This window comes from Mizuhopecten yessoensis, unplaced genomic scaffold (genome assembly GCF_002113885.1).
Source record: "Mizuhopecten yessoensis strain PY_sf001 unplaced genomic scaffold, ASM211388v2 scaffold4811, whole genome shotgun sequence".
In the NCBI taxonomy this organism is placed as follows: Eukaryota; Metazoa; Mollusca; class Bivalvia; order Pectinida; family Pectinidae; genus Mizuhopecten; species Mizuhopecten yessoensis.
The window spans coordinates 127,493-151,593 of record NW_018405733.1 but is presented as its reverse complement, the minus strand read 5'-3'; the positions used below and the strand labels follow the sequence as shown (position 1 = coordinate 151,593).

Here is a 24,101-nt window from a genome sequence, read left to right as displayed (position 1 = left end):
ATGAAAGAAAGTTATGAGGGCAGAGTGTGACTTATGAAAGAAGGTTATGAGCGCAGAAGGTCACTTATGTAGGTTAGGTTATGAGGGCAGAATGTCGCTTATGAAAGAAAGTTATGAGGGCAGAGTGTGACTTATGAAAGAAGGTTATGAGAGCAGAATGTCACTTATGAAAGTAGGTTATGAGGGCAGAATGTCGCTTATGAAAGAAGGTTATGAGGTCAGAATTTTACTAATGTAAGAAGGTTATGAGGGCAGACTGTCGCTTATGAAAGAAGGTTATGAGGTCAGAATGTCACTTATGAAAGAAGGTTATGAGAGCAGAATGTCACTTATGAAAGTAGGTTATGAGGGCAGAATGTCACCTATGAAAGAAGGTTATGAGGGCTTAGTGTCACTTATGTAAGAAGGTTATGAGGTCAGAATTTTACTAATGTAAGAAGGTTATGAGGGCAGAGTGTCACTTATGAAAGAAGGTTATGAGGGCATAGTGTCATTTATGTAAGAAGGTTATGAGGTCAGAATGTCACCTATGAAAGAAGGTTATGAGGGCATAGTGTCATTTATGTAAGAAGGTTATGAGGGCAGACTGTCGCTTATGAAAGAAGGTTATGAGGGCAGAATGTCACCTATGAAAGAAGTTTATGAGGGCAGAATGTCACTTATGAAAGAAGGTTTTGAGGTCTTAGTGTCGTTTATGTAAGAAGGTTATGAGGGCAGAATGTCACTTATGAAAGAAAGTTATGAGGGCAGAGTGTTACTTATGAAAGAAGGTTATGAGGGCAGAATGTCACTTATGTAAGACGGTTATGAGGGCAGAATGTCACTTATGTAAGAAGGTTATGAGGGCAGACTGTCACTTATGAAAGAAGGTTATGAGCGCAGAATGTCACTTATGTAGGTTAGGTTATGAGGGCAGAATGTCACTTATGTAAGACGGTTATGATGGGCAGAATGTCACTTATGTAAGAAGGTTATGAGGGCAGACTGTCACTTATGAAAGAAGGTTATGAGCGCAGAATGTCACTTATGAAAGAAGGTTATGAGGGCAGAATGTCACTTATGAAAGAAGGTTATGAGGGCAGAATGTCACTTATGAAAGAAGGTTATGAGGGCAGAGTGTCACTTATGAAAGAAGGTTATGAGGGCAGAGTGTCATTTATGTAAGAAGGTTATGAGGGCAGAATGTCACTTATGTAAGACGGTTATGAGGGCAGAATGTCACTTATGAAAGAAGGTTATGAGGGCTTAGTGTCGTTTATGTAAGAAGGTTATGAGGGCAGAATGTCACTTATGTAAGAAGGTTATGAGGGCAGAATGTATCTTATGGAAGAAGGTTATGAGGGCAGAATGTCACCTATGTAAGAAGGTTATGAGGGCAGAATGTCACTTATGTAAGAAGGTTATGAGGGCAGAATGTCACTTATGCTATCCAGTTATGTAGTCAGAGCGTTACTTATGTCACTAGTAATGTAGAAGGTTGTAAAGAGAGGAGTGTCACTTATGTTAGAAAATTGTAAAGAGAGAATCGTTAATTTATTTCGGTTACCAGGAGAGAAGCCGGACTTATATTAATACTTATGAAGAGAGTAGTGTTGTCACTTACGTTATATGTAAATCACACTGGTTATCATGACAGAAATGTCTATTGACTGGCGTTTTTGGGACCGAAAAGCGCACAATAAACAGTAAATATTGGGGATTGTGAACAATGGCAACCAGTGATTGATGACATGATACGTGAACAACAAGTGTAAAACTACTGATGGTTGTTCGACGGAATATCGATAGATCTTACACCATATTAGTTTCGGATAAATATTTGCTGATATCTTTACTATCTCTTAGAAGTGAAACATCGACATTCCAGATAGCCCCCTCAATCAGACATCAGACAACCGAAATCCCTGATACACGTAGCTCCTCCAATCAGGCATCTCGTGACAGATATCCCTCATAATCTCAAACCCTGTAACGGATACCCCTTACCCCCACCCCTACCCCTAAACAGTCATCATTTGACAGATTTCCCCTATAATCAAGGATCACGTGACATGTACACTGTAGCTCCAACAATCTAATCAGGTATGACGAGACCAATAGCCCCTACAATCTAACATCACGTGACAGATAGCCCTTACAATCTAACAGCACGTGACAGATAGCCCCTGTAATCTAAAACCACGTGACAGATAGCCCCTACAATCTAACATCACGTGACCGATAGCCCCCACAATCTAACATCACGTGACCGATAGCCCCCACAATCTAACACCAAGTTTTATTTTATCCAAATGCGATACAGCATATAGGTAAGTAACAAACATACATAATTAAATATTCAAAATTCATATGTGATGTACAAGATGGCGGAGGACAATTCCATTCAAATATATATATGCCTACACCACGTGACAGATAGCCCCTACAATCTAACGCCACGTAACAGAAGGTTAAGCCCCCACAATCAGCCTATAGATCAGCTACCGACATTTCATAGTGTAAATGAAAGTAGGAGAGCGATTTGCATGATAGCAATCCACTGATATTTGATATACGACTGTGTAGCCCAGTTCTGTGATATACGACTCCCCGGCTAAAACACATAGTTTACCCCCTTTGAGATTAACTACTGGACCGACAGCGAATATCAACAAAATGGCATTCAAAGATGACAAAAGATGTATTGCAACCAATTGGAATATCAATAATGAAAATACGATTTACCATATAGATCAATATTGTCCTTTGCTTTTGATTGTCTTTGGTCGATGAATAATCAATCACCGTTGAAGACAAGATTTTGACCTGTGTTCACAAGTCGATTAACGGGCACTGATTTTACACTTGCGTCGTGTTTAGGTTGATTATTTTTCAGTTTAAATTCAGCATTAATGTAAAATAAATAACGACTATAGGTAGTTCGGCGACCAAATTGAAAACATTCTCGACCGAAAACAAAAGAATGCGGATTTGCTGCTTCACAGTTTTAAACCCGGTCCTATGAACCTGTCTATTGACAGTCGGACCGATTTCTAAACACACAAGTCTTTGTACCCACGAACGCAGACGGCATTTGAGGAAGTTACCATTCATTGCGGGAGACTTTTCAATTTGAAGACACCACTTGTGCGTTGACAATCAAAGACGTAGAAAATAAGACTTCTATAATCACTTTAATAAACGCTAGTTATTTTATTATTTAACAGCGATATGCTTTAACTGTGATTTGTAAAAATTTGATTCATGGTGTATTACATTAGCACCACTGTCTTCCGGTGGTGACGTCACAAATGTTTGACGAGCACGTGAACGTGAATTTAACTATTCGGTCGCTGTTGAGAAGTTATCGACCACAAGAGTTAATTGTGTTTTTATCACTCAGACTTTAGAGGCCGATCGCTGCCTTTTGATGCCAACTTACATAGTGATAGCTCTCATGCAAATTTAATGTCGCCGAATTCTGACCCGGTTATCTTCATCTTTCATGTGTAATGCTTTACCTGCCTGAAGTTTTGTAATGTGCATTGTAGGATACTGGGAGAACTTTGATGATACCGTGGAGCTCCACTTTCCCAGATCTGTATCACTACAAACTAATATCTAAATAGAACATCAATTACACTTTCAAACGGGAAAGATTTCAAAAGATTCAATGATCAATCAATAGCTACATGTAATAGAACATAATGTCTTATATATATGAGAGGTAAGGAGAGAGTGAGGGGGTGAGGAGAGGGAATGGGTGAGGAGAGGAAGGGGGTGAGGAGAGGGGGAAGGGTGAAGAGGGGGCGAGGATGAGGAAAGGGGCGGGGCAGAGGAGAGGGGGTGGGGTGAGAAGAGGGGGTGATGGGTGGAGGTGAGGAGAGGGGAAGAAGATGAGGAGAGGGAGGGGGTGAGGGGAGGGAAGGGGTGAAGAAATGGGAGGAGTGAAAATGGGGCGGGGTGAGGAGTGGGGATGGGAATGAGAAGAGGGGTTGAGGAGAGGGTGAGGAGAGGGGGTTGGAAAGGGAATGGCTGAGGAGAGGGGGAAGGGTGAAGAGGGGGCGAGGATGAGGAGAGGGGGCGGGGGTGAGGAAAGGGGGCGGGGTGAGAAGAGGGGGTGAGGGGAGCGGAGAGAAGAGGGGATGAGGGGAGCGGAGAGAAGAGGGAGAGGGTGACGGAGAGGAGAGGGTGAAAGGGTGGGGAGACGGGTGGGTTGAGGGGAGAGGGAGGGGCTTGGCATTCGGTAAAACTTTCTTGTTACTTGTTTTGGGACCAAGGAAAGACTATTTGTCTAACTAAAATTAGGAAGAATATCTCAGCATTTGGTATGTAGTCCACACCAACACCCTGCCATTCAGTGATGTATCGGTAATGTAGTATGTCGAGGGTAACGTCACGGTATTACCGACAGAAAAGGATTAACCTTGTTGCATGTCCTAGCTACATCTCAGCGATTTTAACAGTATCACGTGAGCTTTGATATCTATAATTTATATGTTAAGTATTGGTTTTATTATAGTTTCTAGATTTATATTATGTTAATATGTTTGTTTACATAAAACTCTATAAACAGTGAGTGGTGTGTTGTTGTTTTGTATCACAGTTACATTTTTGTAACCTAATGTTTGTAGGTCTAACAGAATACACGTATAATGTCTACTAGTATATATTAGTATACTAAACGGGAAAAATTGGGTTGATCGTACGGAGGATAAGTAAAACACCCTTGATATTTGTTTACACCTATAAATACAAACTGTATGTAACAATCGTAATGGTATAATAGAGCAGGATGGCGGAGTGGCAGAATAAACAGAGTAATGTAGGAACAAACGGTTGATGTCCAAACAAGCTACGTCCAGAGACGCATTCAGTCTAATTTAGTGCTATCTTTCTAATGACGCCGAGAAAAAAGAGTATTTTTTGCAAGAACCGTAAGATACCTGTACACCAAGGGCTGAAAACAAAACTTATAGATGATGGAATATGTGCGAGTTTACAGTGTCCTATATTATGTTTGATGTATAACTTATTATCAAACAAAGGGCATAATTTATAACATGATTTTAAATATTTTCGTAAAAGTGATTACATCGTTATTATTTTTATCGTTTAGTGAAAAGCAATTTTAGTCAAACACACAGTGTTTTTTGTAGCATTAATAGTAGGTATCATACATATTTTATGTATTACGTACATGCTATATTCTGAATGCGCATGAATGGCTCTCATCGCTCTTTAGGAGTGCATCAAGTAATATTTTATTTGCAAAGCATAGACATATAAATTGATATATCTGATTTATGGTTGGAGAAACGATAACGCAATATAACTTCTACTTATCTTGTACTTTGACTTTGTTACCTAAGATAACCTATGTGTATGGAGGCCTCACTACCTTGTTACCTAAGATTACCTATGTTTGTGGAGGCCTTAAGTCTTTGTTACCTAAGATTACCTTTGTGTGTGGAGGCCGTAAGACTTTGTTACCTAAGATTACCTGTGTGTGTGGAGGCCTTAAGACTTTGTTACCTAAGATTACCTATGTGTGTGGAGGCCTTAAGACTTTGCTACCTAAGATTACCTATCTGTGTGGAGGCCTTTATACTTTGGTACCTAAGATTACCTATGTGTGTGTGGAGGCCTTAAGACTTTGTTACCTAAGATTACCTGTGTGTGTGTGGAGGCCTTAAGACTTTGTTACCTAAGATTACCTATGTTTGTGGAGGCCTTAAGACTTTGTTACCGAAGATTACCTTTGTGTGTGGAGGCCGTAAGACTTTGTTACCTAAGATTACCTGTGTGTGTGGAGGCCTTAAGACTTTGTTACCTAAGATTACCCATGTGTGTGGAGGCCTTAAGACTTTGTTACCTAAGATTATCTTTGTGTGTGTGGAGGCCTTAAGACTTTGTTACCTAAGATAACCTATGTTTATGGAGGCCTTAAGACTTTGTTACCTAAGATTACCTGTGTGTGTGGAGACCTCACTACCTTGTTACCTAAGATTACCTATGTGTGTGGAGGCCTTAAGATTTTGTTACCTAAGATTACCTATGTTTGTGGAGGCCTTAAGACTTTGTTACCTGAGATTACCTGTGTTTGTGGAGGCCTTAAGACTTTGTTACCTAAGATTACCTATGTGTGTGGAGGCCTTAAGACTTTGTTACCAAATATTATCTATGTGTGTGGAGGCCTTAAGACTTTGTTACCTATGATTACTTTTGTGTGTGGAGGCCTTAAGACTTTGTTGCCTAAGATTACCTATGTATGTGTGATTTTAAACACGTGGTTGTGACTGGGATGCTTTTCAGAATACATAACACAAAGAAATGAAGGTTGATACGCACACGTGTAACTATAAGCACTAAAACACAATTACAAGTTTAAATTAAGTCAGCTCTACATAGAAAGCTTCGCTCAAGTGTTTATAAAACGTAACAAAAAGCAGAGCTTTTGTGAGGACGAATACATGCACGGCGAGCGAGCGTATCACACGAGAAGGAGCCATATCTGCGCCGTCTGTAAACATAAGTGTGGTGTTTTATTATACATGTACTTTATATCAACATCATTTTTTTTCAAAATTTTATTTATGATCTATGATTATCTCACATTCTACCACGTCGAAAATGTAAAGACACTTTACATTGGTTAATAATCATGCATGCATTGTTCATTTTCAAACACACCATGCACGTGCAATGTTTTCCAAAGAGCCTCCCAGTATTTCAAATATCTATGTTAAACGGACACAACATGACAACTGGTTCAACGTCCGACAATTAACATGAGCTGTGAAGTCAGCTTGTAGTTAAAATGAAAACGAGTAATGCTGTTCAATCCTAAAACATTAACATTTTAAAAAGTTTTATTATCGCCCTGAAAGTTAATAGCATAACGCACGTACATATGTTGATTATATCTTAATTTATTATACCTCTACGGAGTTTTCCCTATATAAAAACAATACGATAAAGTCTGCTATTTCCCTTAAATCACTAAAATATCTCCATCTGAGAGCTACTCCCTCCCCAAATTAGGACTACTCCCTGCCAGAAAGAGGACTCCTCCCTCATGAATATTTGTAGGCGGAGCTTATAAGATTTCAACCAATGAAAACATTGGTAGGCGGGGCCTTCTCCGTGACGCTCGTGAAGTCACATTTTCAGAACCAAATGACAACAGTGAAAATGGCCACCGATGAAGGCCGTTTTGTTGTTGTAAAGAGGAGTTACAGCAGATTTTGGACGCTAAACGTAGCTTAAATACAAAAGCTGTTATTATGACTGCAGTGAATTCACTTCAAACTTATTTAACAGAACGGAATGCCGGAAGCGTCGACGAGTATGGTCATGCAAGCTCTTTAAAAACAAAATGGATAAGGACTAGATCTAGATATGCATATGGTAGGAAAACAATGGTGACGATGAGATTCAGTCTATAAAAACACTTCTTGAATGCTAGAAATGAAGATATCATCAACGACAATGCATACAGTACTTCCAATTGTATTTTTTTCTCTTTCAGTCTTTGAAATTGTAAAAGGAAATGAATAAATGAATTCATTTGTTAAATTGCCTTTACTGGGTGAATCATTTTTTCGTTATAATAAAACAGTTATAGAATGGGTAATTCGGGAAATAGCAAATGTATGGTCCCCCTTGGTGAAAAGGTATTCCCCTCGACGGCTTCGCCGCCTCGGGAAATAGTTTTTCACCTCGGGGGACCATAAATGTGCTATTTCCCTCATACCCATTCTATAACTGTATAAGCTACAAATACATTGTTGATATTTACCTCAGTTCAGTAACTTTTCCTCAAAATATCACGTCGACCCTAGAAATTGATACATATTATGAGGCTCTAAAATCTGTTTTGCTAAATGCATCAAAACGCTGCATTCAGAAATGTAAATTTAAGAGACATCTAAAACCATATTGGAATGATGAGTTGACAAATGTTCACCATCTGATGGTTAGTAAAAGGAAATTGTGGAAAGACAACGGCCAATGTAGAGGTAATGATGTTTATTTTTTAGACTATAAGTCATGTAAGAATGTTTTTAGAAAGAAGCTTAGAAATGCTTTTAACGAGTATATGAGACTTCAATTTGAAGAAATTGATCAATCAGGTGAAGTTGACCAAGTATTGTTCTGGCAACTATATAAAAGTAAATCACATAAACCCAAGTTGAAACAAACAGAACTGAAGTATGACGGTCGGGTCCTACGTGACCCAGAAGGAATAGTAAAGGCATGGGGTACCCATTTTTGTAAATTGTTCGAGAACGAACCTAACGAACTGTTCGATGTAGACTTTTTTAATCATGTTCAAGATTATTTACCGAACATGACAGAAAAAGCGAAAACTGATAAAGATGTTTTTCTAGAAAAAGAATTTACTTTTAAAGAGGTTTCTGAAATATGTAAAGGTCTCAAGACAAAAAAGTCTGGTGGTCCGGACGGTCTTGTGTATGAGCATATTAAATACTGTAACAGTCTAATGATCAAACATATTACATTTTTGTTCAATCTCATTGCTAAGTATGAATATATTCCCAAATCATGGAAACTTGGTACAATAATCACTCTGTATAAAGGTAATCGGAAACCAAAAGATGACCCGAACAACTATAGGGGTATAACATTAATTCCTGTGTTTTTCAAGATTTTTGAGACACTCTTGTCCGACCGTTTAAGTCCAGTCCTAGAATCATACACATTTCCGAACAGGCATCAATCAGCATATCGCAAAAAACTGTGTAGTTTATGTACCTCTTTTAATCTACAGGAAAGTGTAAACTATAACCTAGATAATGGATCTGATGTGCTTGTCGCTTTTCTTGATAGCAATAAAGCCTTCGATACTGTATGGCAAGATGGCCTATTCTATAAGCTTTACAATATGGGTATTAAAGGGAAAGTATGGAATATCATGAAACTAATGTATTCTCGATTTACCAGTAATGTTGTTTTTAATGGTCTCAAGTCGGACAATGTAATCATGAAACGGGGAATCTTACAAGGTGGGTCTTTATCCGCAAAACTGTATTTAGTCTTTATTAATGATTTGCTAAATGAAGTGGAATTTAGCGGGAAAGGGGCAATAGTTCTTTCCTCGCGAATAAATATACCTACACAAGCTGATGACATATGTATTATCAGCAATAACGTTAATAGTTTACAGTATCTACTATCTATTTGCGAGAAATACAGTAGAAAGTGGAGATTTACATTTTCCTCTACTAAATCTAAAACTGTTGTTTTTACTTCTAAAAAGAAACCCAATATTAATTGTGATATAACTGTATATGGAAAGAAACTACCAATTGTAGAAAGTATTACTCATGTCGGAGTTTTATTGAATAGTAGAAATAACAATGTCGAACGTACAGAACGTGCTTGTTCCAAATTAAAGAGTGGTGTTATGTCCTTAATTCGTTCTGGAGCACATCCATGTGCTCTGAATCCTTTAACCACTGCAAAAATTGTAAAGTGTAAAGTATATCCCTCAGCACTGTATGGGTGTGAATTGTGGCAATTAAAGCAAAATGAAATTTACATGTTAGAAAAAGCACAAAACTTCATTGTCAAATCAATCCAAGGTTTTAATGTAAGAACAAGAACAGATATGTGCACGTCCTTGATTGGTTGGTTTTCTGTAGAAGTATACATCAGCGTAAAGAAAATGTTATTTTTTGGTAGAATATGTTCCATGGAAGTTGGCTGTTTAACACGCGAAATTCTTATCAAGCGTCTATTCGAATTCAACCTGTCTCAATTTAGTAGAGGTTTTGTTCCCGACATTGTTAATGTTTTACAAAAATACAATTTGTATCATTTTATTGATGAATTTTTGAAGAGTGGTGTATTTCCAAACAAATGTCAATGGAAGCGTTTAGTCAATGACCATGTAAAAAACTATGAACAGTTTAACTTATGTGAAAGAATGAACGCTGATAGGGACTTCTCTCGCTTCACTCTTTTACATAATAAGATACAACCGTATGCTATATGGAAACTTGCTTTACGCTTTCCACAATACAGTCCATGTTTTAAGAAAATTGTTAAACTTTGTGTTGAAATGCGCGATAATGAAAATATATATTTGTGTCATTACTGTGGATCTATGTACAAAGATACTATTATGCATAGTGTACTCGAATGCTCACACACAGAGCTATTACGTGACCAGCTCTGGTGTGTACTCAGTACTGTAAAAGATATAGATTTTGTGTTTAATCTTAATGTAATGTCTAATTACCATCTACTTCATGTTCTTCTTGGTGGTATTTTCAATTATGACTTATCTCCATATGAACTGGAGGACTTTAGAATAAAATCCATTGTTATTATTACTAAAATTCTTCAATACAGTGGCATTATGTAATTTATCCTTAGATATTTGAATGTTGTATACTGAGTAATATGATTACTAATTTACTTGTGTGTACCTCACGCTTCAGCAAGATGAATACATGAAATACATATATTTTTGTATTCATATTAGTAGGCAAGCATTTCCTACGTCTTTCCTGTTGATTAGTGCAACTTACTACCATTCATAATATTGTTTGTATTGTATGAATTAATCTTGTGAGATGTATTACTACAACTGAAATCATTGTATGGTTGCGCTGTTTCTTCAAGTTAATTATTATATTGTATGTTGTGTATTTCACACCACTGTATGACTATGTTGTATGACTTCGTGCAACGGGTTCTACTCAATGTATGATTGTATTGTAAGACTTATGTAACAGTAATACTGTCTATAATAATGCAGCATAATTTATAGTGTGATGCTTGTAATACTGTTTATTACAATGTTGTATGATTGCTTAGTACGAGAAGTGGATTACTGTCTATACATGTACTATTATACGATAATGTAGTTTGAGGAGTGTAAATATGTCTATTATATCAATGTGTGATGTAATATATGATTAGTGTTATACTGTCTATCATCATTATTATCACCGTATAATGACTGTAATAGTACCTATTATATCATTGTGTTGTGTTTATAGTGCTTTATGGTATGATGCGTGTACTATCATTATTCTCTTATGTGTGTGTCTGTCCATGTGCATGTGTGAGTCACTATGTCAGGGTGTGACCATGATTGTGAATGCATTTTCTTCTCTTTTCAATAGTGTTTTGTTCGTTATTTCTGTAACTCTTCATTTCTGGAGGAAATAAAGGAAAGAATAATGTTCAATTTCTTCCCAGAATTCGTGAACTGATCGAACAAAAAAGACAGGCTAAACGACGAAGACAGGCTAATGACGTCACATTACCATAGAGGAAATGGTGCTTTCTACAAGGTAAAGCGCAATTTCACGTCAGCACTAAAACTGTGACATAATCAAGTCTCATTGTAACACTTTCTTACATTTACAAGATCAAAGAACGAAACTTAGTTATGGGATTGTATATCGTTTGATAATGATATTCATAGAGAAATAAGTGATAAAATACAACATTAATGATCGGGGGAAAAATGTGTCAGTATATAGCCGGGACGTTTGTACAGGTTAAGGTTCGGCAGCACTCGTTTGTACCGGTTAAGGTTCGGCAGCACTCGTTTGTACCGGTTAAGGTTAACGTTCGGCAATACTCTCGTGTCATCAGGACATTATATGTACTCGATCTTTCAGCATATTTCTTCTCAATCTCTACAATGAGGCACGGTAGTCCAGTGGTAGGACGCCGGGCTAGTGACCGAAGGGTTGCGGGGTCGCGCCATGGCACGGCAATGTGTTTTATCCTTGAGCAAGATACTTTACTCCGCTTGTTCCAGTCTACTCAGCTGTAAATGAGTACGTGGTTGGGTAGTGCTAGAATTGTTGAATGCTAGCTGTTAGCGCCGAAATGGCAGCTCCGGCTGTATGCTCCCCAGGGAGTTAAGAAATGTACTGGCTAGTTGCAAAGGCCCTATAACCACGGATAATAAATAATTTGTGAACCGCTTTGAGACGACCTACGAACTATGTTGTGATAAAGCGGTATATAAGAACCTTCAATTATTATTATTTTATAATTACATGTAGTATTCGCCACGGAACCTATAGCTGCCCCAGGACATCCGTCACTTTTAGTCACTTTAAACTTGTTGTCCTTGCACGGTGACAAGCGGTGACGGAGGGTAACAGTCTCCGACAGTGTTAGTATCTATATTACTCGACACACTCCGACACGCACCTGTGACGTTTGAAACAAGATCCGGTATCACCATTGACTTCTTGACACTAACACTAAGAATAAGGCGGCGTGAAAGTGCTGACACTGACAGAGTGTTGTAAACACCGGCAGAGTGTTGTAAACACCGACAGAGGGTTGTAAACACCGACAGAGAGTTGTAAACACCGGCAGAGTGTTGTAATCACCGGCCGAGTGTTGTAAACACCGACAGAGTGTTGTAAACACCGGCAGAGTGTTGTAAACACCAGCAGAGTGTTGTTAACACCGACAGAGTGTTGTAAACACCGACAGAGTGTTGTAAACACCGGCAGAGTGTGACTGTCAGACTCTATGCGTCTAGCTACTGTGATTAATACTGTCGTCTTGTTCCTGTTTCCCCAAATAATATCTTTAATTAGTTAAAATGGTACATGTACCGAGTATATCCCATATCAAATTGACTTTCGAACATATTTCATCTTGCTTTTATTTCTCAATCGCGACTAAAGACTAAGAGCCAATTCAACATGATGTAATTTAAGGCGTCAAGATTGACCTTGACATGGAATCTCAGCATATACGCTCCTATGTGTATTGCAAGCTCTGTTGGATAGGTAGAAACGACTTCTGATAGAAGGAGTTCCATAACTCGCCAAAATCATACATTTAAAACTACAAGTGTCCCATCATTAACGGAAATACGAGCCATCGGGAGTTTATCGGACACCGGAAGTATTTTTGTCTATTTTTGTTTATTATAGCATTTAGCAGTCAACGATTTACGAACGAAATAGTAGGTGTTGCAATGTACATAAAGGATCTGACATGAGAATGCATTTCATATCAGATTTATAAAACGAGTCTAAGATATATTTTTCATTAGCATGCGTCTGACGAGTTAGGCTGAAAAAAATCCCTACGAGTAACATCGATTTCATAGGAATTGAAAAGCATTTTAGATCTATATTTGTATACGGTGATCTGAATTTTTTGCAACTCATTCTTAAAACCTAAATGTCTACCATATCGGACCCAAATTTATCGTTTTCAATGTGACGACATAATGTCATTGTAAATATGGAGGTCTGCGATGACGTCATTGATGAAGCCCCGATGACGTATGATATTCGTTAACAGTGATTTCTCTAGATGAATTGGGGACATTATAAAGGCTTCTTTCCATAGATTTTTTTCAATTGTATTTTCCCAAAATTCATTCAAAATTATGCTTTTTGTGTGTGTTATTTCCCCAAAGTCACAAGACACAGGCCCCTGTCAAAAGAGGTAGAAAATCAATGGAATATATCACATAATAATACGATTATGTGACAAAAACTTAAAAAAAAATATTCCCGATTTGCACTGTTCTGTCTAATACATGTATCTCTGTTAACCTACTATACTGATATGTGTATTCGCTTTCCACCGTGGCCCGTGTTTTATCTAGACGTCCTTACGTACCCATTATATACCTATGTATGTGTACACAAAGACTATAAATACGTCACTACTCTACCCCCCACATTAGTAGTATAACAGTTAACCATTGATTCTCAAAAGCATTTTCCAACAAAGGAATTTAAGTTTTGATTTAAGGTGATTTGACATGCGGATCCTTTTCACTGGTAAAATCAAATGCGGAGATAAGATGTTTTAGAGAGTATCTGTGTTACAGTTGAGATGTTTTAGAGAGTATCTGTGTTATAGTTGAGATGTATACTATTGGATTTATAAACATGTAGTTCAGGAACTTGTAAATAAACGTGACGTGTCCCTATCAGGCAGTTGCGACCCCACGGGTATCAGCCTTCGTGCAGTTGTAAGAAAACCCATAATAAAACACTTCAGTTAGACGTTAAACTAACAGAGAACGTGCACTTCACATGCAAATGATGTAATTGCCCCTTTTATAAATGCTAATGTGTAAAATTCAGCTGATAGAAATTTTAACACTTTTTGAAGTTTACAAATAACGATGCACTTTTGAAAAATAAACTCCCCAATAAAAGTGTATTTAAACCATCGAGTCATTAACATGATGTACTCCTAGCTTCTACGGGGCATTCAAACACCGACACTTACCACCCCTGTCAGTACTTAAGGCATCACGTTACCGGCGCGAACTTATGTGGGTGTCTAAAACAAATAGCCTGTACCCCGAGTGGCACGGGCGCTGTTTTATACTGGTACATTTATAGGCTTTTAGCCTGTCACAAATGCAAAGGAGTTATAAATGTTGCTTAAAAACTTTATTATAAATATATCGTAAACAAATCTTGGTTTTGACATTTTTATTATTGAGTGGAAGATTGACGAACTGATGATGCATTTAGGTAAGAACAGAGAGAAAAGTTATAATACGGTCATGTAACCGATTAAACAGTCATAACATACACATACATTGTTCGTACATGCACCTAATCATTCACATATATATCAGACAATTATACACTGATTCTGATTTATCAAAGATATCTCCCTATATTCTGATTAATCACAGTTACATGTACCTAAAATTCGCTTAAGCGATAGCTTCGAAGAAGATGGTGACAATTTCGTCAAAAACATTTCTTCCTTGTTTGGTTTCAATATCAACATATGTAGTTCGGCTTCAGATGTTTCACACAAGATACACCACCGGAACGGAAATACACTATTACACTTTATCGTATATCAGTCTAGATGGAAACAAGTCTGTAAGACAAAAAAAAACATCTACATGGAATGATGAGCATTGTGTTGGCAACGTTAACAACATTTCAAGTGTTTGAATTTCAAATTATTTTCCGTTGCCATGTAGAGTGTTTAATTTACTTTCATGACGTCAGAGCCAGTCTCGAGCTATATAATGATACGTTCAGAGATCGTTTTGGACTAGACCCCTGTCAATAATTCAATGGCCAGCATCGCGATATTACAGGCTGGCTGCTGGGTCAGGCACGCAAAATGTTACCAGAAATAGTTCATGTAGGAACCAGTAACACCGTCCATACCAGTTTAGGTAATCTGTAGGGTACAGTGTTTGACAATAACGTAGCGAGCAACTACATTGTACTACTCCGTCATTGGAGTCTCTTTCTCTACAAACATTCCAAATTGACGCAAAGCTTCTCGCCAATTAAACAGTCAGTATACATTTGTATGTTTATTTGATAAACAATCAATATGCTTTGGTCAAATTAGAATAACCAATGCTAGAGATTGCTATCGGTAACCGTATTTGGACATCCAGTACTTATGTGTTTTGTCAATAAACGGTATCATATAAGTTACCTAACATATAAAATATACACAAATTGTTTTTTATTCTGTTTCAGTTATAAACTACTATAACCGAGTTGTGATTTAACTTCTGACTGAATGTCTACATAACTGTATACCAATGCTTAAACACCTCCTGTTGAGATTCGTTGTGTATTGATATACATCATACAATAATGCAGCTATAGCTATGCGGTGTAATAATACCGTCACGTCAATTTTTAGGGTAGACAACGAACGCAGTGGGATCAGGGTTATTTTGACGCTTTCTCTAACGCCGCGTATGTGAACTATTCGTAGGAAGCAAACATTAAGGTGGGGTTAAAATGTTTAAGACATTGGGACCAATTGTGGGGTGACATCAAATTCAAATCCAGTTGGAAAGAATCGAGTGATTTCATATTGAAAAGTGACGTCTAACGGAAATGGGAACCAAAGAAAGCACATTTTTGTTCCCGCAATAATGTCGGTTCCGATATTTTGTTAGACATCATGAACTGTAATAAACCACAATGAATGATACAATACATTTTTAGCATTGAAAAGGATATTTTTAACATTTAAAACCACCCATTTTGACGTCTTATGGAATAAAACGATGACATCACAAATCCGTAGAGGGAATGCTGGTGTTTTACTTTGATATATCCAGTCTAGGTATTCACCAGGTGTGTGATTAATTAGACAGTGAAACAACCTCAAACTGTTGCTAACTTCGTCTGTCACTTACAGGAATCTGAAATTTGTTTCATGAAAACATGCAATTGTGAGAACGTTTTTTTTTATCTTCTATATAAAATGCTCTTCCAATTTTCTCTAACTATTGATTTGTTTATTTATCTCTATTGTTAACATAAACATATAAAGTTTATCACAATTCTCACCAATTTCTGAATTATTGACACGCGCACAGCTTCTGGCGTGTTGCTGACCGGGACGACAGCACGCACTCCGTCTAATTTAATCAACTCTCATACCGAAACACCAACTTATTGGCTAGATAAAAGCTTTACATTAAAATTCATTAAGTCCACACCAAACATTTTAAGAAAATTTGAATATATACAATGTATAAGGTGTGAACACATGTCGATAGCTCAGGTCGTGTGGAGGTCTTATCATAGACGTCTGCCTCGCCAATAATGTATCCAAATGATTTGTTATTAAACACACCTTTATCTATTCTTAAAAGTATACATATATGTAGATATTTAAATATTGAGTAAATTTGAAAATAAATTTGGGAGCCATTAGCTTACCTTTATGTAACGAAATCGTTTAATGCACCAAGGATCGAGTGTAAATCTCCACCTCTCGCCAACAAATCCACATTTCATTTTGTAAAACGTTTGAGAGTCCCAAGCTTTGAGGTCACTTTAAAACACGATGACCAGTAATCCTACTGTTGGCCAGTGTCCGGAAAGTGTCTGGCATGCTGTGAACGTATGGCGTAATGCAGGTGTAGCTAGGTACTATACGGACGCGACGTAACTCCCCGGTATTATATACCATATTGATTTTGTTACGGGCAGTCATGCAGCACCGAACCGCCAACCTAGACATAGCGGTCAGTTTCTGTGCCTCCGCATCTGCAGGTCATGATACTCACTACTCACATCTCCGTACATAACGGTCAGTTATTGTACCTCAGTGTCAAACGATAAGTTATTGTACCTCTGTGTACAGCGGTCAGTTATTGGACCTCTGTATCAAGCGGTCAGTTAATGTACATCTGTACCAGGTGGTCAGTTATTGTACATCTGTATTATTGGACCTCTGTATCAAACAGCCAGTTATTATTCCTCAGTGCCAAGTGGTCAGTTATTTGACTTCTGTACATAGCGGTCAGTTATTGGACCTCTGTACCAAGCTGTCAGTCATTGTACCTCAGTGCAAAGTGGTCAGTTATTTGACCTCTGTACCTAGCGGTCAGTTATTTTACCTCTGTACCAAGCTGTCAGTTATTGTACCTCTGTACCAAGCGGTCAGTTATTGTACCTCTGTAGCAAGCGGTCAGTTATTGTACCTCTGTATCAAGCGGTCAGTTAATGTACCTCTGTACCAGGTGGTCAGTTATTGTACATCTGTATTATTGGACCTCTGTACCAAACAGCCAGTTATTATACCTCAGTGCCAAGCGGTCAGTTAGTTGACTTCTGTACATAGCGGTCAGTTATTGGACCTCTGTGCACAGCTGTCAGTCATTGTACCTCAGTGCAAAGTGGTCAGTTATTTAACCTATGTACCTAGCGGTCAGTTATTGTACCTCTGTACCAAGCGGTCAGTTATTGTACCTCTGTACCAAACTCAGTTATTGGACCTCTGTACCTAGCGGTTAGTTAATATAATTTACAACATTTATGAAGCGCACTATATAATTTGTAAAATGACTCTTAAGCGCTTTACAACATATGGATAATAGCATTAATATAACATGTAGTTATATTTGATAAACAAAAATGACTTACAATCACCATCATTATACATTAAGCGAGAAGATGAGTATCTCAATGTGCATATAGATGAATGAATGAAGGGTGGTATGTACAGTTATTGTATCTTGGTGCCTAGCGGTCAGTTACTGTATCCTCGTTTGTTTGTTTGTTTGTTTGTTTGATTTTGTTTAACGTCCTATTAACAGCTAAGGTCATTTAAGGACGGCCTCCCCTGTGTGCAAGATGCGTGCGTGTAGTGTATGTGTGTGTATTTTGGGAGGCTGCGATATGTTCGTGTTTGTCTTCTTGTAATAGCGCGGAACTGATGCCGACTTTATAGTGCTACCTCACTGAAACATACTGCCGAAGACACCCAGCAGGACGCCCCACCCGGTCACATTATACTGACAACGGGCGAACCAGTCGTCCCACTCCTAATTTGCTGAGCGTTAAGCAGGAGTAGAAACTGCCATTTTTAAAGACTTTGGTATGTCTCGGCCAGGGGACAGAACCCAAAGCCTTCCTCACAGGGGCGAACGCTCAACAAATGGCCAAAAGTGAGGCATTGTCAAGGGAGACATTAGGAAGAAGAAAGTTATTTAGAAAGGAGAGAANTGTATCCTCGTACTTAGAGATCACGTTACTCATATTTCCGTACACAACGGTCAGTTACTGTACCAAGTGCCCAGTTACTGTACCTCTGTGCCTAATGGTCAGTTATTGGACACTCGTACCTAGAGGTCACTGTACCTAGCGTTCAGTTAAAATACCTTTGTTTCTAGCGTCCAGTTACTGTACCTTTGTCCTTGGAGGTCAGTACATTGTATACTCGCGATTTATCTCCGTATCTAGCGGTCAGTTACTGTATCTACTCGTGACTTATCGTAATGTTTTGCCTTATGGTCCGTGCTCATATTTCTGTATCTACCGGCCAGTAATCGTACCTTTCAGGCTATGTACCTAGCGGTCACTGCAACCTATCTTATCATTATGGTGTTGCTTTATTTCGATGAAAGTGCGTGTGAGGGGTTGAGTGTTAATTGATATTGTACAAAGCCGTGTTTAGGAGTAAGTAAACTTGCAGGTATGGTGTAGACTCCTCTGACCAAAGTTTCAACCTACATGTGCGCGGCTGCTGTGTTTGAAGTCATCGTTCGTCACCAAGGGAAGGTGTCATTTGCCCGACCACACGTGGGTTGTCCCCGGGTATTCTAGTTTGCTTCCATCCAAGCCAAAAAAGAGCGGTGAGTTTAAGTTGATAAACTTGTTTAACAGTTGTTATAAAATAAATGAAGTTTATATTTAATGAGTCTGTGCGGTTTTCACCCTTAATAACGGACACTGGAACCAAGCGAGACGCCCTGCATCTACTGACCAGAACCATTCCATATATAGTTAAACAAAATAAAGATAAGATTGATAATCATAGAACTTTTAGACTCTGGTGTTAAATGAAAATTGTTGGAGAGTATCTTCAAAATGTTTGTATTCCATGAACGAAGAGAATCTTCAATATGTTAAGCTACATTGTCATATCTTATCGCAAACAGACACCGAAGGCACATTTAAATTGATTATTGAAAAAAAAGAAAATCTATTATAACTGTACCTCCATAACTTGCGGTCAGTTCTCACACCTGACCAATGGTTATCTCTATTTTCACACCTTTTACCCGATCCGAGACACGATAGGTATAATGGACGTATATGTGCATGTATGGCTCGTTAGAGTTTCCGGGGTAAGCTGGTCCACTAATGGACATTAAGTATACATACATGTACATGTATTAAAGTTAAGAGACACGCGCTGATCATTTGTGAAAGTTGATTTTGCTTGACAACTGTGAAAGTATATCGTAGTTTGTTTCAGGGTGTGTTCTTCCGGGCATGTGACAGGGGTAGAGTCGTCATAAACAAGAAAATAAATCGTCTTTCACCACAACTCAGTTAAAACATGTCGACGTCAGTAATTAACGAAATGCATTTGAAGTCAAGAACATGCGTGAGACATCAAGCTGTGACGACATGAGAAGTGCCTTCGGTTACTCGTTCTTAAAAGTGTTAATGTTTATCACTGTAACTTTTACAGAAACACCCCTGGCCAATAGTATCACTGTCCACACTATCAACCAATAACCCTATTTCATGGCTCTATCTAATTTGTATTTACATAGAAGGTTTAAATGTGAATGACGATTACACAGGATTAGAAACGCTCTCAACAACACTGTTGAACCCAATGACCTCCAGATTATTCTTCCAGTATTAATTATGCCGGCCTAAAGAACTTACCTACGCGTGCACGTGTTTAGTTAGTGGCAACGAACCTAACAACATGTTATGACAGTAATTAATATACATACACCTGGTTTAGCGCTCAAGTAATTACCGGGCATGTCCAATTACAGGAACCAGAGCCGGACAATTGTATCCGGAGCTGCTTAATCAAGGCTTCAGAGATTCTTGGCACAGCAGGCTGTTTTGAGAGCTTGGACAAACGAGATTATTGATTTAGGGAGAGGGACAAATAGCACGATCAATAACCACTGTAAGTATTTCAAGACATTTAAGTGAAAATAAAGCAGACGACTTTCCTTTTTCAGTCTCATGATCAGTTAAGGTTTAGTCTGTTTCTAGTCTGTTTGTTTATTAGAAGGGTTTATATTTATCATAATCATATTCAGTTTTGAGACCAACTTGCAGAGCTAATTTGTTAACAACTTGACCCCCGTTTTCACTTCTGGAAAACTCTATATACTCTGTAAACACTGACAGCGGTATATCTATGGAGCTGAGTCGTCACAGCCTGTTGATTGGTTAGAGTACCGTGTACGCCCAGGCTGTCTGTCTACAACCCATCGACGTGAGGCAAACAGAGACACTGGGTGGGAATGAAGGTAGAGTCATTTAGGCCATGAAGTACACTGCTTGTGACCTCCACAATATTGAAGGGGTCTTTGAAAAACACGACGTAAGCGAAATCTCAGAGCTGCATAACAATACAGTTTTTGATATTGAGGGGCATCCCTTACGACCTTTAGAGACATCAGTCAAGAACGGATCCAAAATTTGTTTCAAATGTTCCCAATACTACATGTAGTAGCAACTAAACTTATGTGTCGTCTGCTTAGTGGTTAACCGAAGAGTGTTGTCTGCTTAGTGGTTAACCGTAGAGTGTCGTCTGCTTAGTGGGTAATCAAAGAGTGTTATCTGCTAAACGAGTAATCAAAGAGTGTTGCCTGCTTAGTGGGTAACCGAAGAGTGTTGTCTGCTTAGTGGGTAATCGAAGCGTGTTGTCTCCGTAGTGGGTAATCAAAGAGTGGTGTCTGCTTAGTGGGTAATCAAAGAGTGTTGTCTGCTTAACCGAAGAGTGTTGTCTGCTTTGTGGGTAATCAAAGTGTGTTGTCTGCTTAGTGGGTAACCGGAGAGTGTTGTCTGCTTTGTGGGTAATCAAAGTGTGTTGTCTGCTTAGTGGGTAACCGAAGAGTGTTGTCTGCTTAGTGGGTAATCAAAGAGTGTTGTCTACTTAGTGGATAATCAAAGAGTGTTGTCTGCTTAGTGGGAAATCAAAGCGTGTTGTCTCCTTAGTGGGTAATCAAAGAGTGTTGTCTGCTTAGTGGGTAATCAAAGAGTGTTGTCTGCTTAACCGAAGAGTGTTGTCTGCTTAGTGGGAAATCAAAGCGTGGTGTCTGCTTAGTGGGTAATCAAAGAGTGTTGTCTGCTTAGTGGGTAACCGAAGAGTGTTGTCTGCTTAGTGGGTAATCAAAGAGTGTTGTCTGCTTAGTGGGTAATCAAAGAGTGTTGTCTGCTTAGTGGGTAATCAAAGAGTGTTGTCTGCTTAGTGGGTAATCAAAGAGTGTTGTCTGCTTAGTGGGTAATCAAAGAGTGTTGTCTGCTTAGTGGGTAATCAAAGAGTGTTGTCTGCTTAGTGGGTAATCAAAGAGTGTTGTCTGCTTAGTGGGTAATCAAAGAGTGTTGTCTGCTTAGTGGGTAATCAAAGAGTGTTGTCTGCTTAGTGGGTAATCAAAGAGTGTTGTCTGCTTAGTGGGTAATCAAAGAGTGTTGTCTGCTTAGTGGGTAATCAAAGAGTGTTGTCTGCTTAGTGGGTAATCAAAGAGTGTTGTCTGCTTAGTGGGTAATCAAAGAGTGTTGTCTGCTTAGTGGGTAATCAAAGAGTGTTGTCTGCTTAGTGGGTAATCAAAGAGTGTTGTCTGCTTAGTGGGTAATCAAAGAGTGTTGTCTGCTTAGTGGGTAATCAAAGAGTGTTGTCTGCTTAGTGGGTAATCAAAGAGTGTTGTCTGCTTAGTGGGTAATCAAAGAGTGTTGTCTGCTTAGTGGGTAATCAAAGAGTGTTGTCTGCTTAGTGGGTAATCAAAGAGTGTTGTCTGCTTAGTGGGTAATCAAAGAGTGTTGTCTGCTTAGTGGGTAATCAAAGAGTGTTGTCTGCTTAGTGGGTAATCAAAGAGTGTTGTCTGCTTAGTGGGTAATCAAAGAGTGTTGTCTGCTTAGTGGGTAATCAAAGAGTGTTGTCTGCTTAGTGGGTAATCAAAGAGTGTTGTCTGCTTAGTGGGTAATCAAAGAGTGTTGTCTGCTTAGTGGGTAATCAAAGAGTGTTGTCTGCTTAGTGGGTAATCAAAGAGTGTTGTCTGCTTAGTGGGTAATCAAAGAGTGTTGTCTGCTTAGTGGGTAATCAAAGAGTGTTGTCTGCTTAGTGGGTAATCAAAGAGTGTTGTCTGCTTAGTGGGTAATCAAAGAGTGTTGTCTGCTTAGTGGGTAATCAAAGAGTGTTGTCTGCTTAGTGGGTAATCAAAGAGTGTTGTCTGCTTAGTGGGTAATCAAAGAGTGTTGTCTGCTTAGTGGGTAATCAAAGAGTGTTGTCTGCTTAGTGGGTAATCAAAGAGTGTTGTCTGCTTAGTGGGTAATCAAAGAGTGTTGTCTGCTTAGTGGGTAATCAAAGAGTGTTGTCTGCTTAGTGGGTAATCAAAGAGTGTTGTCTGCTTAGTGGGTAATCAAAGAGTGTTGTCTGCTTAGTGGGTAATCAAAGAGTGTTGTCTGCTTAGTGGGTAATCAAAGAGTGTTGTCTGCTTAGTGGGTAATCAAAGAGTGTTGTCTGCTTAGTGGGTAATCAAAGAGTGTTGTCTGCTTAGTGGGTAATCAAAGAGTGTTGTCTGCTTAGTGGGTAATCAAAGAGTGTTGTCTGCTTAGTGGGTAATCAAAGAGTGTTGTCTGCTTAGTGGGTAATCAAAGAGTGTTGTCTGCTTAGTGGGTAATCAAAGAGTGTTGTCTGCTTAGTGGGTAATCAAAGAGTGTTGTCTGCTTAGTGGGTAATCAAAGAGTGTTGTCTGCTTAGTGGGTAATCAAAGAGTGTTGTCTGCTTAGTGGGTAATCAAAGAGTGTTGTCTGCTTAGTGGGTAATCAAAGAGTGTTGTCTGCTTAGTGGGTAATCAAAGAGTGTTGTCTGCTTAGTGGGTAATCAAAGAGTGTTGTCTGCTTAGTGGGTAATCAAAGAGTGTTGTCTGCTTAGTGGGTAATCAAAGAGTGTTGTCTGCTTAGTGGGTAATCAAAGAGTGTTGTCTGCTTAGTGGGTAATCAAAGAGTGTTGTCTGCTTAGTGGGTAATCAAAGAGTGTTGTCTGCTTAGTGGGTAATCAAAGAGTGTTGTCTGCTTAGTGGGTAATCAAAGAGTGTTGTCTGCTTAGTGGGTAATCAAAGAGTGTTATCTGCTTAGTGGGTAATCAAAGAATGTTGTCTGCTTAGTGGGTAATCGAAGAGTGTTATCTGCCTAGTGGGTAATCAAAGAGTGTTGTCTGCTTAGTGGGTAATGAAAGAGTGTTGTCTGCTTAGTGGGTAATCGAAGAGTGTTATCCGCTTAGTGGGTAATCAAAGAATGTTGTCTGCTTAGTGGGTAATCAAAGAGTGTTGTCTGCTTAGTGGGTAACCGTAGAGTGTTGTCTGCTTAGTGGGTAATCAAAGAGTGTTATCTGCTTAGTGGGTAATCAAAGAATGTTGTCTGCTTAGTGGGTAATCGAAGAGTGTTATCCGCTTAGTGGGTAATTAAAGAGTGTTCTCTGCTTAGTGGGTAATCGAGGAGTGTTATCTGCTTAGTGGGTAATCAAAGAGTGTTGTCTGCTTAGTGGGTAATCAAAGAGTGTTGTCTGCTAAGTGGGTAATCAAAGAGCGTTATCTGCTTAGGCGGTAACCGTAGAGTTCTGTCTGCTTAGTGGGTAACCGTAGAGTGTTG

At 38.7% G+C, this 24,101-nt stretch overlaps 1 protein-coding gene across 1 annotated transcript in view; it reads right to left on the bottom strand.

The window, feature by feature from the left end:
• LOC110449748 overlaps window positions 1–16,755 on the bottom strand; it is a 32,904-nt gene extending 16,149 nt beyond the window's left edge. The window contains exon 1 of the mRNA XM_021496806.1: window positions 16,686–16,755. The gene's annotated coding sequence lies outside the window, so the exon portion shown is untranslated. The remainder of the gene's footprint in view (window positions 1–16,685) is intronic.
• Between the last annotated feature and the right edge of the window lie 7,346 nt (window positions 16,756–24,101).